Source organism: Mchenga conophoros, linkage group LG18, assembly GCF_057382185.1.
Source record: "Mchenga conophoros isolate Kocher_MC1m ecotype Shallow Benthic linkage group LG18, M_conophoros_male_GT1.1, whole genome shotgun sequence".
NCBI classification, from domain to species: domain Eukaryota; kingdom Metazoa; phylum Chordata; class Actinopteri; order Cichliformes; family Cichlidae; genus Mchenga; species Mchenga conophoros.
In genome coordinates this window covers 1,408,035-1,416,325 of record NC_140543.1, presented here as the reverse complement: position 1 = coordinate 1,416,325, position 8,291 = coordinate 1,408,035, and positions in this window count along the sequence as shown.

Below are 8,291 nucleotides of genomic sequence, written 5' to 3'. Positions count from 1 at the left end.
CCTGATATTGCTGTCATTCGGAACCGCTACATCGATCACTACGGCCGTCTTCTTCTGTTTGTCTACCACCACTATGTCCGGTTGGTTAGCCACCACCATTTTGTCCGTCTGTATCTGGAAGTCCCACAGGATCTTAGCTCGGTCATTCTCCACCACCCTTGGGGGCATCTCCCATTTTGACCTCGGGACTTCCAGGTTATACTCCGCACAGATGTTCCTGTACACTATGCCGGCCACTTGGTTATGGCGTTCCATGTATGCCTTGCCTGCTAGCATCTTGCACCCTGCTGTTATGTGCTGGATTGTCTCTGGGGCATCTTTACACAGCCTGCACCTGGGGTCTTGCCTGGTGTGATAGACCCCAGCCTCTATGGATCTTGTGCTCAGAGCTTGTTCTTGTGCTGCCATGATTAGTGCCTCTGTGCTGTCTTTCAGTCCAGCTTTGTCCAGCCACTGGTAGGATTTCTGGATATCAGCCACCTCCTCTATCTGCCGGTGGTACATACCGTGCAGGGGCCTGTCCTTCCATGATGGTTCCTCGTCTCCCTCCTCTTTCTTGGGTTTCTGCTGCCTGAGGTATTCACTGAGCACTCGGTCAGTTGGGGCCATCTTCCCAATGTATTCTTGGATGTTCGTTGTCTCATCCTGGACTGTGGTGCTGACACTCACCAGTCCCCGGCCCCCTTCCTTCCGCTTAGCGTACAGCCTCAGGGTGCTGGACTTGGGGTGAAACCCTCCATGCATGGTAAGGAGCTTTCTTGTCTTTATGTCAGTGGCTTCTATCTCCTCCTTTGGCCAGCCTATTACCCCAGCAGGGTACCTGATCACGGGCAGGGCGTATGTGTTGATGGCCCGGATCTTGTTCTTACCATTCAGCTGACTCCTCAGGACTTGCCTGACCCTCTGCAGGTACTTGGTGGTTCCATTTTCTAGCGGCCTCTTCATGGTTCCCATTCGCCTGCGGGATCCCCAAGTACTTGTAACTGTCCTCTATGTCTGCAATGTTGCCTTCTGGTAGTTCAATCCCCTCAGTTCTGACTACCTTCCCTCTCTTTGTTACCATCCGACTACACTTCTCCAGTCCGAACGACATTCCAATGTCATTGCTGTATAGCCTGGTAGTGTGGATCAGTGAATCGATGTCTCGTTCACTCTTGGCATACAGCTTGATGTCATCCATGTACAGGAGGTGGCTGACAACTGCTCCGTTCCGTAGTCGGTATCCGTAGCCAGTCTTGTTAATGATCTCACTGAGGGGGTTCAGGCCTATGCAGAACAGCAGTGGGGACAGAGCATCTCCTTGGTAGATCCCGCACTTGATGGTGACTTGTGCTATGGGCTTGGAGTTGGCCTCTAGTGTTGTACGCCACATTACTTCAACCGGCTACGGGGGATCCAGGTTTCAAGCTTGGCCATGATCCTATTTTTCAGGTCAGTTCCTCTCGCACTCAACGATCCTTCTCCTATCACACTTGGGGCTATGTACCCAATCTCGGGTGGGGGTGATGATATCTCCCCCCTGACCTGGCGTCCTGACTCCTCCTTGCCGTAGCATTTGTGTTGTACCTCGTCAATCTCTAGCTGTGAGAGCAGTCCCTTCTTTCGAATGTTGGAACACTGAGCTACTAGTTGTTTCGCCGTCATTGTGGATGTTGGGTATTGAAGAATCCATAGGTCCCTCATCCTATTCATGTAGCCCCTTCCGCCGGGGTTACTTGCGTAGTAGCATTCCAACAACGCCCTGTTTTCGTCCCTTGCCCACCGATGCCTTCTTGTTCCAGTAGCCCACTTTTCGTCAGGGTGCCCTGGTTCCTCAACACCTGACGCGGACCTTGTTGATCCGGGCGACGTCCGAGCCGGCATGCCTTCATATTTATCTGTCTCGCTCATGTCTGCGGTAGGCTTGCTTAGCATAGGGGGTCTAGCCTTAGGACCCTTACTGGATACAGACGCCCCAGGCAGGAATCGAACTTGCGATCCTCTGTTCCAAAGGCGTGTAGTCTAACCACTACGCTATCCAGCTGCTATACATGAAGAAAACAACAAAACATGTCTTATTGAAAAGAAAAAAAGAAACCGTTCACTATCAGTCTACCTACCAATAATTAAAACTCAAAACTAACACCTTTCCTTTCACACAGTCACTTCAGAAAACAGTTTGGTTTGAAGAGTTTCACGTGGGCAGTCAGTTCAACTACTTATTTTCACAACTTAAGGCCTTTTTTTTTCCTCTAAAAAACTAAATAAAGCAGAAACTGATTTCCTGAATTAAATGACAGCTAAGCCTCGACATAAATTAAGAGAAGAAAGTGCATCAAGTGTTCAAGTAGGGTGTATAGTTTTAAAGAACATGAAGATATATATATATATATATAGATAGATAGATAGATAGATAGATAGATAGATAGATAGATAGATAGATAGATAGATAGATAGATAGATAGATAGGTAGGTAGGTAGGTAGGTAGGTAGGTAGGTAGATAGATAGATAGATAGATAGATAGATAGATAGATAGATAGATAGATAGATAGATAGATAGATAGATAGATAGATAGATAGATAGATTGATTGGTAATTTATTTCAACATGTGAACAATATACAAGTACATTTAGAAAAGAAATGAGAGAAAAAAAATATACTATACAAATTACATACAAAAAAACATTCTGATTAATTTACATGTTGAAAGGGAGTGGGAAGAAGTATACACTTATTTAATCCCACCCCTGTCCCATAAATTATCAGTGAATATTTAGTCAGCTTCCTTACTGATATAATTTGTAATAAAAATAGTGAACAGATTTCTGATATACTATATACTATAATATCACATCATGAATTTTTTGTTTGTTTGTTTTTAAATAGAGACATTCACTTAATTTAAATATTTTCCTTTTCTTTATAGATCGAGAAGATCATATTTTTATAACTCTTTTTGAACAGTTTTATGTTTGGACATTGCTTTAATTCCATATTCAGTTTGTTCCATAGTTTCACTCCTTGAACAGAAACACAAAAGCCTTTTCTTGTAGTACGTACCTTCATTGTTTTGAAGTTACAAAAACCCCTTAAATTATAACTTCCTTCTTTCAAAAAAAACATACTCTGAATATTACCTGGCAGTTCTTTATTTTTTGCTTTGAATAGAATTTGTGCTGTTTGGAATTTCACTATATCGTCAATTTTCAATATTTCAGACTGCAAAAATAGTGAGTTTGTATGTTCCCTATAACCTGCATTGTGGATGATTCGAATTGCTTTCTTTTGAAGAGTAAAAAGTGAATGTAATGTGGTTTTATAGTTATTGCCCCAGACCTCTGCACAATAGCTTAAGTATGGTGAAACCAGTGAACAGTAGAGAATATGAAGTGATGTTCTGTCGAATACCTGTTTTGCCTTGTTTAGTACTGCAATGCTTCGTGATACTTTGGAATGAATATATCTTACGTGAGCTCTCCAGTTAAGTTTTTCATCTATTATTACCCCCAGAAATTTATTTTCACTGACTCTTTCAATATCAACACCATTTATTTGAATCTTTGCATTTGTATTTAAACTACTATTTCCAAATAACATAAGTTTAGATTTATTCAAATTTAATGATAATTTGTTTTTATCAAGCCAGAACTTCACTTTACTTATTTCATTAGTCATATCCTCCAATAAATTCTGCAGATCATCACCAGAGCAAAAAATGTTTGTATCGTCAGCAAAGAGAACCATTTTTAATACTTTGGACACTTTACAGATGTCGTTAATGTACAAGTTGAAGAATTTTGGACCCAAAACTGACCCTTGGGGTACACCACAAGCAATGTCCATACATAAGGAGCAACCACCATTTATTTTCACAAACTGCTTTCTGTCACTTAAATAACTCCGGACCCAATCTAAAACTACCCCTCTGACACCATAACGTTCCAGTTTTCTTATTAATATATCATGATCTATAGTGTCAAATGCCTTTGTCAAGTCTATGAATAACCCAGCCACATATTGCTTTTTGTCTATGGAATTTGTGATGTATTCTATTGAATCTAATAGTGCCGATGATGTTGATCTGCTTGATTGGAATCCGTACTGACTCTCAGTGAGTAGTTTATGTTTATCTATAAATTTTTCCAGTCTGTTTTTAAACAGTTTTTCAAGAACTTTTGAGAATTGAGGTAGTAAAGAGACAGGCCTGTAGTTTGTGAAATGGTGTTTGTTTCCAGATTTGTATAGAGGTATAACTTTTGCTATTTTCAATCTGTGTGGAAATCGACCAGTTTGAAATGATAAATTACAGATGTATGTAAATGGTTTTATAACAGCCTCAATGACTCTTTTAACCACTATCATATCAATATCATTACAATCCAAAGATTTGTGATTTTTACATTTTTTGACAATTTCAAGAACTTCATTTTCATCAACGGCTGTGAGAAACATAGAATATGGATTTCTGTCAATCAGTGTATCGGGTTTTTCCTGTGCTTTCCCAGGATGAGTGATTGTTCTTGCTAAATTTGGTCCAGCAGTTACAAAGAATTCATTGAGACTATTTGCCACAACATCCATATTGTATTCTTCATGGTCATTACAAATGAAATACTTGGGATAGTTCTTTTGTCCAGTCCCACATTTTATAACACTGTTCAGGATTTCCCATAATCTTTTATTATTATTTCTATTTATATCTAATTGCTTCTTATAGTATTCCTTTTTACTAAATCTAAGTATATTAGTTAACCTATTTTTATATCTTTTGTATCTGATTTCAGCATCTTTAGTTCTCGTTCTTAAGAACTCTCTGTATAGAGCATTTTTCTTTACACATGCATTTTGCAGACCTTTTGTTATCCATGGACAGTCCATATATTTCTGTTTCCTACTATATTGCTTTATTGGACAGTTGGTATTGTACAGTAATGTAAATATTCTAAGGAATTTATTATAAGCACTATTAACGTCCTGTTCCTGATATACTTCACCCCAGTTTTCCTTCAATAAATCTTTTTTAAATGCATTCATTCTTTCTTCTGTTCTTACTCGTCTGTACTCTTTTTTACTGTCCATTTTATTGATCTTGTAATTCCTTTCATAGATTGTAAAAATTGGAAGATGGTCACTTATGTCGTTAATCAGGAGTCCACTTACAGTCTTATTTTCAATGTCATTTGCAAAAATGTTGTCTATGAGAGTTGCACAATGTGATGTAATCCTGGTAGGTCTAGTAATTTTAGGGAATAGATTCATACAGTGCATTGTGTTTATAAATTCCTCAGTGGTTTTATGTTTATTTGGGTTTAGCAAATCAATATTGAAGTCTCCACAAATGAAAACTTTTTTGCGAGCTATTTCAATAAATGTTTCTTCTATCCAGTCTTTAAATGTCTCAATACTACTACCTGGAGCTCTGTATATACAGCTAATGATTACATTTTTACTTTTTTCTTTACAAATTTCAACTGTAATACATTCTAGTACATTATCAATCACCATCGTCATCTTTTCCACCACATTAAATTTCAAGGATTTGTCCACATACAAGGCCACTCCTCCTCCTCCTTTGTTTCGCCTAGTCATAAATGTGAATTCATAACCCTCCAGTTCAAAGTCTGTTCCTTTTTCCATATTGATCCAAGTTTCTGATAAGGCAATGACACTAAATGGATGTGAAAACTGGTTAAGATATTCTTTGATATGACTAAAATTAGCATAGAGACTTCTACAGTTAAAGTGGATAATTGATCATTTATTCTCAGTTTTAATCCTCTGATTGTAGTTTTTATTTGTATAGTAGCAGCAATTGTTATTGTTAGATGAGAAAAAGTTGTTGTCTGGATCTATTTCATATTCCAAGTCGTGTGTATTGTGATCCATATAGTTAAATGTTTTCAGTTCCAATTGATCATATTCTGCAACTGTCTGACTGATGCAGCTGATTCTTCCAGATGTATCTGAGTTCTTCCTTCCAGTGTGTGTCATAAGTGAGTGTCTGGTTGTCTGTTACCTTGTTTGCCGTCCAGATCGTGTTGCTCACTGATATTTTTCGAGATCTGCCATATTTTTAATGGTCAGAACTTTGGCTTCCTCTGGTGATCCGTTTAGTTTAATGAATATTTTGCAGTTCGTCGTCCAAGTGCCTTGGATTTTTCCCAGCTTCTTAAGGTGTCGCGCTTTTTTGGCTATTTCAGCGTTGTGTTTGGTTAGATGTTCATTGATAAAGACATTAGATCCTTTTAATTTTCTTCCTTGTTTCAGCAGCGTAATCTTGTGCTTTCGATTTACAAACCTTAATATAATAGCCGGTATGTTGCCGTTCCTCCTGGGAAGAGGGTGGCATGCTTCGACAGAGTTACAGTCCAGGGCAATCCCTTTGGACCGCAGGAAAGCAGCCACCTGTTGTTCCGTGGAGCTAATGTCAAGCTCTCCAGGTTCCTCGTTGCTGTCAGCGGTCACCGCCTGAGCGTATGACCGGGGTTTAATATGGAGCCCAGTGATGATGACGTCGTTTATCCTGGAGTATTGTTCCAGGTCAGCAACCTTACTTTCCAGGTATGCAATCTTTTTATCTTTTTCGGCATTTTGGATGTGGAGGAGCTTTACCTCCTCCACAATTTCAATGATATTTTTCTGCTGCAACCTGATAGTAGAAATTTCCTCCATTATGAAGTCAAGGGACTTTTTAATGTCCTTGACTTCCTCAGCTGTCGGTAGATAGATAGATATATGTATATATGAAGCAATCCTCTGCTCCAAAGGCGTGTAGTCTAACCACTACGCAGCGCAAGTTCTATCCCCGCCTGGGGCTGTATCCAGTAAGGGTTCTAAGGCTAGACACCCTATGCCTACCACAGATATGAGCGAGACAGATAAATATGAACTGACCTGGAAGATAGGATCATGGCCAAGCTTGAAACCTGGACCCCCCGTAGCCGGTTACCAAGGTTACGTGAAGTACCCCCAGAAGGTCTGCTAGATGATGTTAATGGAGCACTACGGACGATACCTACAACCATGATTACCGACACTAACAAGCTGATCTACAATACGGCAGCAGTGATCAGTGAGATGCTTGGCTACAAGTTGAACAGCCACAAGGGGCAGTACCCTCCATGGAGAAGGAGGCTAGAGGGCAAGATCAAAGTAGCACAGAGGGAGGTCAGCCAACTATCGGAGTTGCAGAAAGGCACAATGAAGAAGGTGCCTAAGAAGTACAGGAAGCTGCCCATATCTGAGGCCTTGGAAACTGCCAAGCAACAACTCACAGCCTTGGCCAGCCGCTTGCAGAGGTACACCAAAGAGATAGAAGGCAGGAGAATAAACCAGCTGTTCTCCAAGGTGTACTCTCAGTGGCAGGGGAACAATAAGAGAACAGCACCACCAAGGCTGGAGACAAAACAATACTGGAAGAGCATATGGGAGAAGGACGCAACCCATAACGGCAATGCTCAGTGGCTAGTGGATCTGAGGGCAGACCACAGTGACCTGAACAGGGTCCAGTAATCATCACAGTGGCAGATATCCAAGAAAGGGTCTCCAGTATGAAGAGTTGGACAGCACCAGGGCCCGACATGGTTCACGCCTACTGGCTGAAGAAGCTGACTGCACTCCACGAGCGTCTGGCAGCACAAATGAACCAGCTGCTAGTTAATGGGAGACACCCAGAATGGCTAACCGAAGGCCGGACGGTCCTGATCCCCAAGGACCCCCAGAAGGGACCGGTCCCCTCCAACTACCGACCAATAACCTGCCTCAACACCACGTGGAAGCTCCTGTCAGGCATCATAGTGGCTAAGATGAACAGGCACATGGGTCAATACATGAGCGGTGCACAGAAAGGTATGGGCAAGAATACCAGAGGCGCAAAACACCAGCTACTGGTAGACCGAGCAGTCAGCCGAGACTGCAAGACCAGACTGACCAAACTGTGCACTGCCTGGATTGATTACAAGAAGGCCTATGACTCAATTCCCCACAGCTGGATACTGGAATGCCTAGAATTGTACAAGATCAATGGGACCCTAAGAGCCTTCATCAGGAACTCAATGGGGATGTGGCGTACAACACTAGAGGCCAACTCCAAGCCCATAGCACAAGTCACCATCAAGTGCGGGATCTACCAAGGAGATGCTCTGTCCCCACTGCTGTTCTGCATAGGCCTGAACCCCCTCAGTGAGATCATTAACAAGACTGGCTACGGATACCGACTACGGAACGGAGCAGTTGTCAGCCACCTCCTGTACATGGATGACATCAAGCTGTATGCCAAGAGTGAACGAGACATCGATTCACTGATCCACA